This window comes from Rhamphochromis longiceps, linkage group LG8 (assembly GCF_057381845.1).
Source record: "Rhamphochromis longiceps isolate RC_006_pf linkage group LG8, R_longiceps_female_GT1.1, whole genome shotgun sequence".
NCBI lineage: Eukaryota > Metazoa > Chordata > Actinopteri > Cichliformes > Cichlidae > Rhamphochromis > Rhamphochromis longiceps.
The window spans coordinates 1493262-1510662 of record NC_140564.1 but is presented as its reverse complement, the minus strand read 5'-3'; the positions used below and the strand labels follow the sequence as shown (position 1 = coordinate 1510662).

At 41.0% G+C, this 17401-nt stretch overlaps 1 long non-coding RNA gene across 1 annotated transcript; it reads left to right on the top strand.

Annotated features, from left to right (window-relative positions):
* Nucleotides 1–13611: 13611 nt before the first annotated feature.
* On the top strand, nucleotides 13612–16481 carry LOC146662860 (uncharacterized). The gene is made up of 3 exons (XR_014912892.1): nucleotides 13612–13810; nucleotides 14936–15071; nucleotides 16355–16481. It is a non-coding gene; the product is annotated as an uncharacterized LOC146662860 (long non-coding RNA).
* The last annotated feature ends 920 nt before the right edge of the window (nucleotides 16482–17401 follow it).

Genomic DNA, 17401 nt, shown 5'->3' with positions numbered 1-17401 from the left:
TAGCAACCATGGAGAGTCCGAACTGGAACAATGGAGTTGGTGCAGAAGGTTATGTAATCAGTGATACACTCAGTAAGCCCACTCATGTCCTCACCGTGAGGCTCACAGAGTGTGTCCCAGCCCTGTAGTTCTGCCAAGGCCTCCTCTGACCATCTCCTAATGTTCACAGGCTCCCTCTTCATAGACACGTAGCAGGGTGAGGTGAATCAGGCTGTGACCTGACCTACCCAGTGGGGGAGGTAGGAGGAACTGTGTGTGTCCTTGACATTAGCATGCAGTAGGTCTAAAATTCTCTCCCCCTGGTGGGACAGACCACGTACTGTGTGAAAGTTGGCACCGTTGTGTCCAAGGTGACATGGTTTGTAACCGGGCTATGGCAGAGTGGAGAAGGTCCCATGCAGCTGTGGAGTTAGCAGGGGGAGGAACACAGACAACCACCAAGATCACAGGGGCAAATAATACAGCCAAGAGCGCACAATCCAGTGTCCAGACAACAAATCTGTTCTTTGACTGTTACAGCTACACCACCGGTTGTTAACAAAAGCATCAAGCCTGCCCCCTCCTTTCTACTTACCATTCGCAGCGCTATCAGCCCGAACAGTGTGGAAGCTTTCCACAGATGCATTGTCATCGGGAATTTCCTGGTGCATCCCTGATTCTGTGAAGCACATCAAGCTACATTCCCAATATTCCTTCTGACTCCTGGCTCCTCCATTGTATTTGGTAGCGACTGAACATTGCCCATTACGACAAGAGACAGCTTAAGCTCCCTCGACTCTCTAGGTCACACCGCAGGCACCACGATCCCGTTCTTCAATGAAAGTAACAGTTGTGTCACGACAAGGAGAATAAAAACTGTAAAACTGAGAAGTTTTAGAGAAAACTAATACAGTGAGCTCTGGGAATACTTAACCCAGCTTAATTCATCCCAGTCAGTACATCCCAGTCAGTATAAAAACACAGGACACAAGATACCCTGTCTCATACTGTGTGAATACTTGTCCAGTATACTCAGGTATACTAAATTACCATCTGATGTGTGTTTGCGTATTTTTGTTTGTGTAATGTTGAATCCACACACACACACACACACACACACACACACACACACACACACACACACACACACACACACACACACACACACACCAGGAGAAAAGATTTCCTCTCCTTTCAAAGTGCTGCTGTGCTGACGTATTGACCCGTGCTGTCTGACATTAGACATCAGCCTTGTGAGCCGTGTTTGTGCCACGCGTATGTTTGCTACAAGATGTGTTAAAATGTGTTGCTATGGCTAAGCCTGTTCTCTGTTTTTCTGCTTATCTAACAGGGCAGCGAACGCCTCTTCTCTCTGACCATTTGGACGTACATGGAGACCCCCACTTGGCCAGGTCAGTGTGCCTGTGTGTCTGTTACACTGAGTCAAATGATCTGTATGTTCCAGGATTAGTGAGTTAACTGATACAATCTACTGCACAGCTACCACAGTGTGTGTGTGTGTGTGTGTGTGTGTGTGTGTGTGTGTGTGTGTGTGTGTGTGTGTGTGTGTGTGTGTGTGCAGCTGGCTGTCTTTGCAAGTGTGTCTGTGTGCACAGGGGGAGAATGTGCTGACTGCAGTCCTTTGGTTCTGGGCATGCCCATTAGAAGTGGCTATAAATCGTGAACGCAGTGCTCTCACTGTGTCAGCAGTCCGGCCAATGAATGGATATTAAACGCCACAAAAAAGCCTCTTTAATTCTGCCTGCATCCGCCACACCACTGCACACTCTTTGCCTCTTTCTCTTTATCTAGCTACCTATCTATCCATCCACCTTTTTTCTTTCTTGTTTTCACTTCTCGACCCCACCCCGCCCCCATCCCCTCAGCAACATAAAAAAGAAGTGGGTGCTTCAGCCCTGCCAAGCTTGTTGGGGTGAAAATATCCCAGTAAAGACTTGGGTATCTTTTATTTAGCAATAGCTTCAACAAAATATTATTTACAGCTAGTTATATTGGCCTTTTCCTCAAAAAGATTAGCTTATACATATTCCCCCTCACTATGTTCTTTATCAGCAGACAGGCGGGTTGTTTAAAGGGAGGAACTTGAGAGTTTGGGTGAAGAAGAGTACTGAAAACATGGAAGAGCAGTTGTTATTTATTCAGAGACACTTAAAATATACTTGTGGCGGGGCGTGGCCTGCGGTGCCGTGCAGAAGAGGCGGACGCACCTGCACGGCATCCGCAATCACGCCCCGCCGAATTAAATATTGTACTGGGTCCTGTGGTTGGGTTGTTGGTGTTATGTTGAGCTGGAAGCGGGAGAGCTGCAGCTCTGAGTGCGAATGTACAGCAACCGTGTAGGGATTAATAAAAGCAGCAAAATGCCACTGGGTCTGCCGTGGTCGTTTACAATACTGTAATGTCTTCTTTTTGCCTGGGATCAAACCCTCAGTCGGGTGAGGCTGTGTTGCAGTGTTTGGGTGGTGAACATCCAAACGCTTGTCTGTGAGTGTTCGTGAGTGTTCGTGAGTGTTGTAGTGCAGACTCCTAACTGCTGGCAGTAAGCTCTCATTCCTAATGCTAACTGGATATTCTCTGCAACTCGCTGCTCGGCTCCTAACCTCCATGCTGTTCGATCATAAAAAATGTATTAGTATTTCGATTCAATTTTAGTTCTGAAGCATGACCCTGGCTGTAGGTGTGGCCATCTGTGCTACTGGCACATCGATACCAATCTAATCGGAGCAGGAAAGATCAATGATAACCAGCTTAGATCAGTGGAAATGTAGAGTCGAGGAGGTTCGTCAGCAGCCTCGCTTGTTGCACACACACGCCAGAGTGTTTCAAAATGGCTTCATTATGTTTGGTGACGAAGATTTTTGTGTTTGATGAGAACAAAGAGCAAATGCAAAGGGTTGAAGTGCAGAATGTAGTAATTAAAGCGCTCTGCTGCACTTCCTCCACTTCCTCCTTCGTCTCTGTCCCAGTTTGGCCTGATTCTACTTCCATCAGTGTTCATCAGCAGGCTGCTGACTGGGCCCAGTCACACTGACACAGCAGCTAACTGGAAAGTTGTGTGTGCCTCAGTCAGATGCTCACTCATTTGTTTGATTCCTTTAAATTTAATTGATTTCACCGATTTGTCTATCGTCTTCATCATTAGTCTGTTTTGTGTATAGCACCTGCAAAGACATGGTGACAGGTTTTCAGGGACTGCTCTTCGACTGTGAAACTGAAAACAGCATAAACTAGAGAACTCATCACTGTGAGTGATATGCTGTGTGAGGCTGTGTCACTAGCTGTGAATGAGATGGCATTCAGGGAACCCGTCAGATTGGTGACAGGAGATTAGACGACCATCATATAAATATCTGAGATGTTTTTTATTAAATAAGCAGAAACAGCTATTGGACTCCCCCAGATGTGTGGTATGACTCAGTGATCACTTTATACCAGCACCGCACAGCACCGCAAGCAAGACTAATTCTGCACAATTGTGCAGAATTAGTCTGACACAGCTGCAGGTCTTGCAGGTCTGCAATCAAAGTGCTGCTTCTTTCAATAGTTTGACACCGTTTCTGTTTGGACACGTCCTAAGAAAGCACATCTCTTTTTTTGTGTTATTGGAACCCAGACAAAGACTAAAACATAAGAGACTCTATGGTGTATAGTATTTTCTTACTTTATAAAGCTTTTGAAATCTGTGTGGTGATGGCTGCTCCTGTGAAGCTTCTCAAAATGAAACATTCATTAGAGCCCTTTGACTGCTCACAGGTTAATGGAAGCTTTTGGGAAAGTAATTTAACCTGCACTGGAATGTTATGTTTTATATTTGTTACATATTTTCTATTAGACCAGTTATACTATTAGTTCCATAGTATATACTGAAAAGTAGTAGACGTGTGGGCATCACTCACATATAACATTCAGTGAGAACGTCTCCAACAACCGTCATCCAACACGGCTGAAAAAAATGTAACAGCTTAGCACATGAGTCACTGTGGGTCAACCAGCGACCACGTCCTACCTGCTGAGTAACTGTAGAGCAGGTCAGCTACTAATTAGAGGTTTGGGGGTTCGTTCTCAGGCTGCTCCGGTCTGCATGCCAAATATCTAATATGATGCACACACTGGAGTGTGGATGTGTGTGAATGTTTAATGGAAAGCACAGAAAAAAAAATGTTTGTATTAATGAAATATCTTTTATAAGATCCTCAGGTGCTCAGGTGGAGTAGAAACATGCTTTATAAGAACCTTTCATATACATAATTTGCTCTGAGATTAATAAAGGTTAATAATGATTCAGTCCATTTACCTCAGGCTGAGGTCAAAGAGTCTGAACAAACTCTACACAGCAAGCAAATGAGGCTGCACCCGGCTCGGGACGACACTCACAGGGGCCCACAATGCCCCCCAAAATCAGCCACAGCTGAGTCGAAGAAAGAGGTTTGAAAAGCTATAATAGAGCTAATAAAAAGCTGAGTGAGTCTGTTTGAGAAGGAGCTCCACGGCCTGCCCAGTAACAGTTAGTGACCAGAGCGTGCAGGTAATCACAGAGCCAGTCCTCCTCATCACTTCATGTTGACGTTGACCTTTTTTCTTCTTTTTTTTTGCTTTGAGCAGCTCGTTCACTTAAATCTTCTAAAGATGTTATTTCCTTCATTCCACTCCACATAGTATGGACTCATCCAAGACAATGGGATTAACTAATGATGGATCCCTGGTCCAGCAAACTAATCCAAACTACCTAAGGCAATGATGGGAGCTGATTACGCCTGACTGGGATTAGTGGAATTCAACCCCATAGTCATTAGTAACAGGGAAACTATGAGAGGTTATTTGCTCCTCATTAAAAATTAAAGCTTGGCTTTAATGGTGATAACACAAAGCAACTGCCAAGTTGTTATAGGACCCTTACATTATTAATAGAGATAAACAGTAGCATCTGTCACTAAAGACAAAAGACCGTAAAGATGATATGACTGTTTTACTGACACACAACTGCATGAAATTGCAAATACAATATATTTCACCCTGAAACGGGTAAAAAGGCTCAGTGGGCACAAACTGTGACCATTTCACTCTAACTGTGAACAGACAGAAAGAGAGAGCACGGGGCTGTAAAAGCTTCTTTTTATGTTTTGCTTAAAGTGATGCCCAGTTGTCTATGAACTGCTTTTAACACTGCTAGAAAGGTCGTTACAATTAAAGAAGTGCTGCTGCAGCACAGAGAAATGGAGAAGAATGTGATGTGAGAAAGAAGAAAGATGTCAGCACGACGAGCGGCAGAGAAGCTTTTAGCCTTTCCTTACACGAGTAATGTCCAATTACTGCTGTGTCTGAGGCTGCAGCACACAAACTTCAGGTTATGGCCCTCTGAAATGGACTAATTGTCAGCTGCCGTGTATCACAATCAGCCAGTACGTCCTGCGAGCCATCCAGAGGAAAGGCACAGTTCACATTGAATATTCATGTTTTTGTATTGGTTATAATAGGCTCGAGCGCACTCGGGCAATGATTCCAAACATAATCATGAATAAGCTTTCCCACTGCACTGTCTGCTGTGAGCTTAGATGACCCCCGCTCTGTTGATGCTCCTCATCATGTGTACCGTTAGCTTTAGCTCACTTCGCTGTGACTTCAGAGCTTGCAGTGACCTCATACAAAGCTTTTGTTATTAGTGTTAGTAGTAGTAGCAATATTTTTCGTATTAGCAAGGCCCACAGCAAACGAGACGTGTTCTTGCCTCTGAACTGTGACACTTTCAAAGTGGTTCTGCTTTACATTGTACGTTAACTTTAATATCTTTTTTTGAATACAACTGTGTGACGAGACGACTACAAACACCCACAGACAGTAATAACTTCTGATGGATTTGGATTGTTTATGTTTATTATTCATCACCTCCTCCTGCCCAGCTCTCTGAATGTCAACAAAGGGACATTTGTCTCAACTATATTTTTATCTACAGTCTCAATGGTGACTAGAATTGCCAGCAATGATAAAGTCATCCAAACAGCCACAAGCAATTCAGTATTAGAGGCTAACCGCATGATTTGGTCTCAGAAGTAACCAGATGTACAAAACACACATTCAAAAGAAGGGAGCGACTAAAATCAGAAATTGGACTTTCACCAGCAAAACTTCGGTATATGGTTTCCGTCAGGTCTCTGGAAAAGCCGGACCCAAAAGGACCCACACACATGCGCAAAAAAGTTGAAACGAGAGGAAGGAAGGAAGACCAAGACAAACAGAAACAGAGGGTCTGCGAGGACTGGAGGGCAGCTTCACTCTGAAACAGGCACAGAGGCAGATCCTTTGAATAACCGAGTTTCCAGATCATTCCCGAGTATCTGAATAAAGACTAAACTACTTATTTTACTAGTGTTCATGTCAGAACGTTATCCTTGTGCTGGTTTTCTTGGATATTTAAAAGCTTTGGACAGATTTCCAACAAAAACTGGGATTATGTCCGGTGCCGAAATTTCAGGTTTGGAAATTACAAACTATGACAGGTTTGGTTAGATGTGACTACTTTAATCTTTCACAGGGCTCATGCTCTTCTTCCTGGACTCTCACCCTGCTATCTCTGGCTAAACCACACTAAAAAAAAAAAAAAAAAAAAAAAAATGAAACGTTGACTTTAATTAAAATTATTTTGTCAACAGGTTCCATGAAATTGTATCTTAAAATGTTAGTTTAAAGCAAAAGTCTTTAGGTCATCTAATTTAATAAACTTTCATTAAAGTAACACAATCCTTTTGAAGTGAGCCAATTTTATAAAACTACTTAGGATTAAAACCTAAATCAAGTTATGTTGTTTGGACATGAATTATGTATTTACAGGTTAGATTTGTTAACACATTTCTTGTTTGTGGTATTTAAATGTTAAATTTAAGTTAGATTAATAAAAATATTATATTTTCAGCAAACTTGTGCTTTACTAATTAGTTTTACATAAATCTACAGGTTCCACACAAATGAATTTAGTACAAGCCACTTATTTCTCTTATTTTCTTTATTAATTCATTTATTTGTTTATACATTCATTGAACATTTTTTTTAAGAAAACAACAGCTGCACCACACAGTATTAGCCCATTAAGGTTAGTAACTAGTAGTGTGCACACAGATGCAGCATAAAGATAATGATTTTAAATTAAATGTCTCTGCCAGAAACAGAAGAAAAAACATTTAAGATCACATAATAGGCTGACCACAAAACCTTTAAATGAACTGTTCACCTTAACAGCCACAATCCTGGACAGCATCCCATGCCAAATTTGTGAAGAACCAAATAAACAGGTTCCAGTCACCAGGTTAGATTAAAAAAAAAAGTAATAGTAATAATAATAGTAATAGTAATAATAATAATAAAACAGTCTACTAATATTCCCAAAATCATATCACCATCACAAATAAAACTTTAATAAAACATGCAAACATTATGGTCTGACAATAAAACAGCTTGCCAGTTTTCAGTTTTTTGCAGCAGCTTAACAGAACTCATTCAACACTTGCCACTGTCAGCTTTTATTTTACCTCTGTATAGGGAAAAAACTCAAGTGGCAAACATTTTAACATGGAAAGAATTGTTTGTTTTTGAAAGGCGACAAAATACACATTCATCCTGCATCCTCTCTCAATGAAACCCTTTAAATCTCAATACTTTGAATAATCTTTTAGACAGATTCCATGCAAATTATAACAATGTGACAACATTAGTTATTCAAGATTTGGTTTAATACAGATAAAAGCTACACTAAAATTACCAACCAGGTATTCTTTGAAGAGGATGCTTGGGTCTTCATTCAGGTAAAGAGGTAGTGCCCTGAGGACACACTCCCTCCTCTTTTCATTCTGGAGAGAGTGACAGAGGTACAGAAAGAGAAAACAGAAATAGTTTAGGATGACACATTATATGCAAAATGAATGACATATCCACTGCAGAGATAGACATGTACAAGACCAATTAATGACCACATGGACATGAATAGTTAACCTGTGGGCAGGGTTTCCACCACATTATATATGTCCATATTAAGCAACAGAGGGAAGGACAAACTAATACAGCATCTTTTTGCATTCCAAAATTACTTACAGCTAGCTGTTTACATTTGAAAGTGATCTTATAACGCCATAACATTTTGCTATGAACAGAAAAACGCTGTGGCTGGGGCCAAAATTTGTCTAATTTTCCTCCCTGCAGCGCCTCCTTTTTTCTTGAAGACTTTTTGAGCCGGTCAGTGTATTGGTCAAGTTGCGCAAGAAACCTCGGAACAAGTGGAGCAGTAGTAATCCTCACAAGTTCTGCTTCCACCTAAAAACATGTCAACAAAAGTGGGCGATAAACAAACAAGAGAGAAAAACCGATCAGCTGATCATTGATCAGTTTCATGATTGAAGGAGAAACAGGAGAGGGAGGAGAGAGAATGAGAGGAGAAGAGGCAGCTGTGCAGCAAACACAGAATAACTCCAGCTTTGTGTCTTTTTTATTGTACCTGAAGTCCGGGACAAACTGCTCCTTTTCAGCTCAACACGAAACGCGTAATATTTTCTCTGAATACCAGACGATTCTGTTTTTTAGGGGACGGTTGGCAACTCTACTAACTAACCCTATGAATAAAATAAAGTTCACTATCAGTAACACCGTAGCACCCACCCAGCTGTATAGAAACTGCTAGCAATAACATATAACATGCTAGCTAGCACGCAGTACGAGTTATTGTAACTGACTGTAAAAAGTCAGCACAACGAAAATAAACTCCACCTAAATTTGGTTTATATCTGACCCAGATAGACTGCAGGTCAGAACTTCTTACCTGAAGTTCAGTTCACCGCCTCGGGTCTCTCCTCTTGCCTCCCCTTTCCCTCCTCCACCACTTGCTAATGTTACTGAATCTGTGGAAGCTCCGCGATGCCACCACACGAAGTAACGGATAACGAGCCTATCTAAATCCCAGTAACGTGTTCCTGATTTTGGCATAATAACTAGTTACCGTGCTCATTACCACAATAATAACGTAGTTACTGTAACGCGTTACTTAATAACGCGTTGGTCCCTACACTGCTCATTATGCTTCTTCTTGACCTCAGTTAGCAATGCCAATCTCTCACTTTCAAGGCTGTCCTGCGTCTCTCCAGCCGGATAAGGAGAACAAAAATTTACCTCTGCCTTTCTAGGTTTTTTGACAGCATATGCTGGGTGATATCGATCAGTTGGTTTGTGCTTGAGGGAATTAATGCTCAGTTCTGGGCACTCCAAGTTTCTAAGCTTTGTCCTATAATTTGCCATCTTGTACTTGAGGCTAATCTTCCATCCATAGAAACTACTGAAAGATCCTTGTTCTCTTAAGCATGGATGTGCTTTGATTGAAGCTTCAGCTTCTATTTCCAAGTTTGCAGGATATGCCTTAAACATCATGATTTTCTCAGCTAGAGCTTCTAAAATGGCTGACTTAAGTTTGTGTCCTGGGTTCAGAAGAATTCCATTTGATATGAAAGCCTGGTTTGCACTTTGAAGTTGCATCTCCACGTCATACGGAAACTTTGGTATTTGGAATTCTGCAGGCCACTGAGATAGAGCTGTTTCTGAGTCAGAGGATGAAAGTAATGTCAGAAGATGATAGTGATGTTTCTTCCCCACTCTGGTTCATCCCAACTTCACCAAAGTGTGAAGCATCAGTCAGACGGATGACTTTCACTGTGCTCTTGTCCTGAATATCATCCATTCATTTAAGGTTGATAAACTCATTATCAAAGTCACTGTCCATGTACTGGCGTCTAATGTCCCCCTGAATATCAAACTGACGTTTGGTCTCATCCGAAAGCTCCTCCACAGACTTTGGCATGCCCGATGCGATCGTCAGTTTTTCAGTATTGTTGGAAGCAAGGATGATCCGCAGTTCTACTGGTTCAAACATCATTCGATTCCGTGCTTCAGTCTAGAAAAGAAAAATATATACATGAACAGAAATCCAGATGTCAGCATAATGTTTCACAACGGTACTTAACAGAGAACTGAGAAAAATTCTGACTAATCTCAACAAAAACACTGATTAAAGGTTTTCTTGTCTAGAAGATGTACGGATGGGCCTAACAGACTGTTAGATCCAACAAGTCACCGGGAGTTAGAGGCTGAACATCACAATAAAGCCAGGTGCTACTTTAGGTGCTTATGCCAGTGAGATTAAAGTGCATATTGAGTAAGCCGTTAATTACAGCTGTTTATTCACATATTCATTGTGTCCTTTTGATGTAAGGATATCTTTCAATGTAACCATTCGAAGGGGACCAATGAAGTAGTCATTTGATGGGTACTTCTCTGCCGGTTCATCATATGTTATCAAGGACATTTTGTACATGGTTGCAGTTCAAAAGCTGCTCCCTAAACCAAGACGAAAACTTGCTGACAATGAAATTCATTGTACCCTGAACAACACATATTCTTATTATCTCTCCAAATTCAGGTAGCCCATCAGTAAAACCACAGATAACTATCATTCTATTTCTGTAGTTGATCCCTCTATAGTCTGCACTTTTAGTTATGTTTACTTCTGTCATGTCAGGATACATCCATTTGAAAGGCAGAGAAATGTCATCTTTCAGAACCTCAAGAGGAACTCTTGATGCACTTGACACTTCAACTCCAGCTTTCTGTGGATGTAATGAGTGTAAGTGATAGGCAATCAGCAGTTGATGTTTCCTTGACAGTGTTAGAGCAATATTCTTAAAACACTTGGTATGATGAGCCACTTCCTTGAAAAAAAAAGTGTTTTCCCTCAAATCGCATTGTCAATAATCCAACAAGAGGGCCAAAACATCGGATCATCTGGGGGTAATGTTCCAAGTAGTGACGCTTTGGCAGAAGGTTTTTGTTGGGAAATGCTTCTTGATATTTCTCTCTGTGATCAGAAATTTTGATCTGAAGATATCCAATTGATTCTTCTGTATGGATCTGGGCAACAGCAAGTTCCACTATCTACTTTAAATCCAAAATGATTTCCCACACTGGATCACCATCAGGTATAACATCTCCAATCAAGAAGGGCAGCAGTCTTAACAGAGTCCAGTTTTCAGGTGCATTGTCACCTATTGTATTTTTTCTTAACAATGTTAAGAGAACTGGAGAACTGCTGGACGGGCTCACCTGAGCCTTCAGCGAGGACAAAAACAGGTGCGGGGGCCTGCTGGGCAGTTGCCGCTCCCACCCGCGGAGTAGGTACGGGCGCAGAGACTAGCGGAGCCTCAGCTGGCCTGGAAACTGGAGCAGGGACAAACTGGGCCCTGGCCCCCCTCACCCGAGGAACTGACACAGGTGCAGGAGATGGCTGGACTGCAGCTGCCCTGGGCGGAGGAGCACCGGAAGGCAAAGGAGCAGGCTCAATGAAAACAGTACCATCAAAAATAGGTGACGACCCTTTCCCACCACATTTAACAGTCCGTGCAGTCTTAGGTTTAGCAGTGTTCACAGTCTCAGAAAAAACAGACTCGGCAAACTTGGGTTTTAGCTTGTTCCCACCCCAACGAGCAGACCTCGAACTAAAAATCCCAGACGAATGCTTATTGTGATGAACTAGCGTGGGAGGATTCAAACCAAAACTGGCCTCCCAGTCCAAATCCTCGTCGAAAAAAGAAATCCCGAAAGTGTCTGAGGTAAGTTCATAGTCTTTACTGTATAACAGCTCAGGTGGAGTGTGGAAAGTATAGTCCTTTTGACTCACCACCGGAGGTTGCTCAGACGTGTCCATATGACAGCGATGTGAGCGCCATTTCCTTTGGGCAGAGGTAGCTGGCGGCGTGAGCAACTGAGCCTCCGGTGCACAGAATGGTGACGCTGAGGATGGAGCGTGAGCGCCTGAAACCATGCGGAGGACTCCCAACTGAAGCAGCGGCATCTTGAGTGCCAGCAGAGCAACAGGTGGAGACTTCTGGCAGCTCCGGGGACCGCCGAGAGCCAGCCGAGTGCCATGGAAAATGCGCCCAACGTCAGGGGTAAGCCATGGCTCCCAGCGGAGTTCCTCCTCCAGCTGGGCAAAGGCTGCTCGGCGTCGCTCCTGAAGTTCAATGTCTGCTGGGTCCATAGTATGGTCGCGATCTTCTGTTATGAGTAGGCTGTGTGCAGACAGGAATCGTGGACCCAAAAGTGCAGACACTCGGAGGCACAAAGTAAACTTCAAAAAACAGCTTTAATGCTGAACTAAAAAGATACCAGAACTGAGACTTTAAACATAAACTCAGGCAAGCAGACAAAACACACAGCAAAATAAATGGTAGATCACGACACAGACACAGAGAAACACAGGGCTTAAATACACAGAGGGAGCAATCAGGGAATGAGTAACAGGAGGGAAACACAGCTGGGGCAAATGAGGCTTAACGAGACAAGGGGAAGCAAAACCAGATACATTAACCTCAGACAAGGACCTTCAAAATAAAACAGGAAACATGACACAGACTGAACTAAAGACACAGACTCGCACGCACTGCAACAGAGGGAACAGAGACGTGGGACCAGGGCAGACACAGACACTGACTGGACACGGGGATATAGCAACTAAGGATACACAGAGACGCGAGCTAAACAAGGGGATACAGCTGACAGGGGAGACAGAGCAACTAGAGAAGACAGAGACATAAACTATAAGACAGAACTCAAAGAAAGCAAGACTAGAAATAATAAATAATATAATAAACTCAAAAACCCTGGGACAACAACCCAGGCATCCTAACAGTTCGTGGACCAATATGTGGACGGTTTGTTTTATCTTTTCCCTTATAGTGAAAACTGACAATCACTTTATTTAAAGAGTCCAACGTGATGTATTTTTTGGATATGAACATACCCAGACACTGTGCAAGTTCCACTGGAACAACACCTTCCAAAAGATTGTGGAGTATGTCAGGTGGATATCCAGTTGACACATGAAAATGAGAAAGATTTTCCGTCAGCACACACGGCCTTTTTACTCCAACACAATGTTTTCCACTCTCTACTGCATGTTTGACATGTTGTTTGTGCAGGTCTTTGGATCGAAGACTAAACTCTCCAGAAAGTACTGGTTTGGTCTGAAAGTCGCTGAAGCGTCCTCTGCAAAATCGACAAACATACACTCCTGAAAAGCTCTCCACAAAACCTGCAATCCCATGAGCACCTAGATTGTCTGCAGCTACACACTGTACCGTGCCTTTTATATTTTTTCCAGTCTGTGGGACAAATACCCCATGCTCCTCCAAGACAGCCAAATCACACAAAAGAGGTTCAAGCACTTTTTCACTTTACCCATATTCTTTGACGTAGCTACTTTTACACAGTATTGCCAAGTACATGGATGACAAAGAGGAGTGTTGGTCCTGGGATAAGTTGCTTAATATTGTATCCTTAATATTAATATTGTATTTTCTTTTTTGAAGTACCGAGAGGGTTGCATACTTCAAACTCATCAATGTAAAGCATCACAGTAATTCTCAATTCATCAGCAGACAGGAACTGATTTTGTTTGAAAAAGTCTGCATCTTGAAATGATCTGTATTCTTCTTGCGTAGTTTCAGTTTCCTTGGATTGAGCATTGTAGTTTTCTACTATGTCATCTACTACACTGTAAAAAAAATCCGTAAAAATACAGTACAATCTACTGTATAAACGTGAAGGAATTTTCCGTATTAGTCATTTACAGGTATTTTTCTGTATTTCTCAACTACTGCAATGCATTGTGGGAAAAAGAACCTGAAAAGGAGGGAAAAGTAAGCGCAAGAGCAGCCATTAGGCTTCTTTCAGGCTTCATCTGGATTTTGGATTCTGAAGTTGGAGAAACTGCCTTCAAATTTCTGTGGTAAGTATTAAAACTTATGTTTCGTTTTATTAAAATAATGTTTTTCAAAAGACTCCGTGTTTTTATTTAGAAAGAATTGTTAATTTATTTGTTAACTGGTTTCGGCTGTCTCCAGACAAGTCAGGAATATTTTGCTGACTCATTTTTTAAAATAATTGTTATTTAGGTTTAACATGACTTAAGCTTTATTTTAGTTAATGTTAAAATAATTTTTACTGTGATACCACCAGTTTTGCCCTTCAGTGGCTGAACCAGTTTTCATAAATATTAAAGTTAGCTGTCTGTGTCTCTCTGGGTATTACACAGCTGTGACTGCTAACTAGCTAATTAGCGAAAGTCAGCGATGTGGATAACTGGGAAAGTGAGAACTTCATGGTTCTAGAAATTATTCTAGGACTCTAATAAGTACTGTATCAATACCTGTGTTTTACAGTTGGCTCTACTGTACACTTTAAAGGGTTTCAGGCAAAGTTACACTAACCCTAGTTTAAGCCTCAGACCTTCCTGGCTGACGCTAGCAAATGCTAATGTTAGCCTCTGATTTGGGCTGCTAAAGTAAAGACTTTTAGCTAGCTGACCAGCATAGATTATTTCGGTGGTTAACAGACTGTAGTGGTAAAATTATTGAAAGTATAGTTTCACCTCAGCACATTTACAATTACAGTATGTCTATTTTGTAGCACATAGAAATGTGTAGTTAATATTTACAGACAGACACATTTTCCCTGTAACTGTGTTTTTACTCCAACATTTGTTGAAAATGTAATTTATGAAATGCTGAGCAGCATTTCTTGTATGTGGAATATTTTTGTCACCCCACTGTGCTAATGTGATTAAATACTAAAAATTATTACTAAAAAAATTCAATAATAAATCAATAATAACTATTTCTTGATTGAACTATAATGTAAGCGCAGTGCTGGTGTGCAGGGGCTCTATATGCCTTGTCTATATCAAGCTTTTAGCCAAATATAAGCAGAGATATTTGTATCTTTCTTAAAAATCCAGATCCTTACAGATTATTTGAGAAATGGATCAACAGCTATCACTACTTGAAGCACTTTAAGTCCTGCAGTGGAAAAATATCCCTTATTTCACCTTTGATCACACACTTTGGTTTTCCAGTGCAGAGCAATGGCCAAGAAAAGGAAAGACTTCCCCGAGTGGAAAAAAAAGATGAAGATACAAGCTGGTGATGATCCAGAGCAGCTGGTCTCAGGAAATGAAGAAAAACCCTGATCACCTTCTCTACAAACACAAGGTGAGTTTAATGTTGTGGTTGATTTAGTTTTTCAAGGTATGTATGTTACTTTAATTATAAACTGCTTTTGTTGCAACAGAATGGTGTTATGTGTATGCAACTCTACGTGAATTGTAATCCTTTGTAGGGCTGCGTGATATGACCAAAATCTCATATCCCAATATAAGACGTATCTCTCCTGATAACGATATATATCACAAAATAGTGCATTTTCTGTAAATTCTGTGATTCTCGGGCAACTCGACTTATGTGAAATGTTTTCAGTTGGGCGTCGTGTACCTGGAGTCGAGTGTTTTGACCGATGCATGAAACTATACATTTTTAGACATGAGTTTAAATGGCCGCCATTTTCTTTCTGAGTATTTATTACACGGCGTGCTGCAAGGAAAAGCCTGTTCTAACGTTTGAGTCTAAGGATTATTTTGAGCACCTGACGACTCTTTTTTGCTTTTCATTCGTAAACTCTCTCGAAACTCTTTCATGTGATTCTTGTGTAGGTGGTTAAAGAGGTTTGTCGTGTTCGAGTGGTGGTGGGGACCAGTTTGTGGCATAATTTGCATAGTACAGTTTTCTGGGGCGTGTCAGACTTTTCATAACCAAACCATGTCCATGCTACAGAGGTAGCCCCTCATTTAACAATAAGGTCCTCGATTTCTTTTGACTGGTCCTTCTGGTTCTGCCTCATCCTTGCTGGCCATGCTGGTATTCTCTGTGCCTTCATCTGCGTGGTGACTGTAAGCGCCATTTATAGTTACTTGATGTTTTTATTTGAGGTCATTTGTTTGATGCATATTCTGAAATTTTATGTTTGAGAATAATGTATATCATTTCAGTTTAGTTTGAAAAGTCTCAACAGAAACTTAAGCTTTATTGTGAAAGGTTTACGTGGAAAATAAACAAGCGGACAGCGGAGCCACACGATGGTTTTATCCTCATTGTTGGTAACGAAAGTACGCGTAAAAACAGTCACTTGTCCGTCCATAGTGTGGTTATTTTAAGTATAAGAGAAGGAGAGAACTTTAAGAAATAATATAGCCACTACAGTGACCATCAAAACCATGAAAAAAATATTGCCGTAAACAGTTTATTTTGCAACACCACAAAACAAAGAATAGTGTATAATATGAAACGATAGACATTTTTATATCGTAATCTGATATATATCGTCATATCGCACAGCCCTAATCCTTTTTTTGTTTATGTTGTTTATGCTCTAGGTAAAAAAAAATTATAAAAATACAAACTTTTTAAAAATGTCTTGTTGTTTCTCTTTTTTTCCTCAGAATAAATTGCGACTAGTCTCAATGGCTGACACGGAGGAGCAACACAGCGACACGTTAATCCCGACTGCTGCAGTTCCTGTATGAACTGAGCAACTCTTAAAATCCAAGGAAAAGCTGTGTGTATTTTACTTAAAGCTCAGATGGACCTTGATGTACTAACATGTAGGCTGCATTCAGGACTTTGTCACACTGTTATATGAAGAGCGGTAACAAGACTTTGTAGTAATTTGTCTTACTATTGTCTTATTTGTTGTGATTTAGGGTCTGTGCGCACAAGCAGAGGTTTTTGTTTGTAACTGTAACCTCGTTTTCAGAGCCTTGTCTAACATTTAATAGTCATGAAATATGTCAGACTTTTTCCTCTACTTAACCAGCTTAGAGAATTTGAACACCGTGGAGAAAAAGGTGTGCATTAAGGATTTTGAACTATGATGTTTAAGTGTTGTCACTGCTGAGGATTCGTGGACACAGATCCTTATTCACTATGCTGCTGTTTACAGTTTAACTTTTCATCAGAACAAGCACTTCTAATTATACTTTGCTCCTCACTGACAAAACAAGTCCCGTAAATACACTTTTATCTTTAAGTTTGGGACAGTAATCTGTCTTAATTTATTATGTGTTGTAGTTATCATATGGGGAAAAGTCCTGTGGTTATCCATCAGTCCTGTTCGAATAAACCCAAAGTTCAGGAACATCTTCTTTAGATTTGTTCAGTTGTATTCATGTGGCACCACTTAAACAGTCAACAAATTTTGACTCAAGTATGTTATATTGTAACGTAAAGAGCCCAAAGAGTTAATCTCAGACAAATGTTCACACAAATGTGAATTACATTCACTTCATTAATGAAGTGAATGCAATTCAGTAATCAAAGGTGTTTGGCTATAACTGACTACATGTGTATACTGTATCATAAGTGGACAGAGATGGATGTAAACCACACCTTAACCATTTGGCTGAGGCAAAACTACCACAAGGCAGTGATTCTAACTCAAAGGTACTCTGGATATTATTAAATGTGAACATGTCGTTAAATATGACATT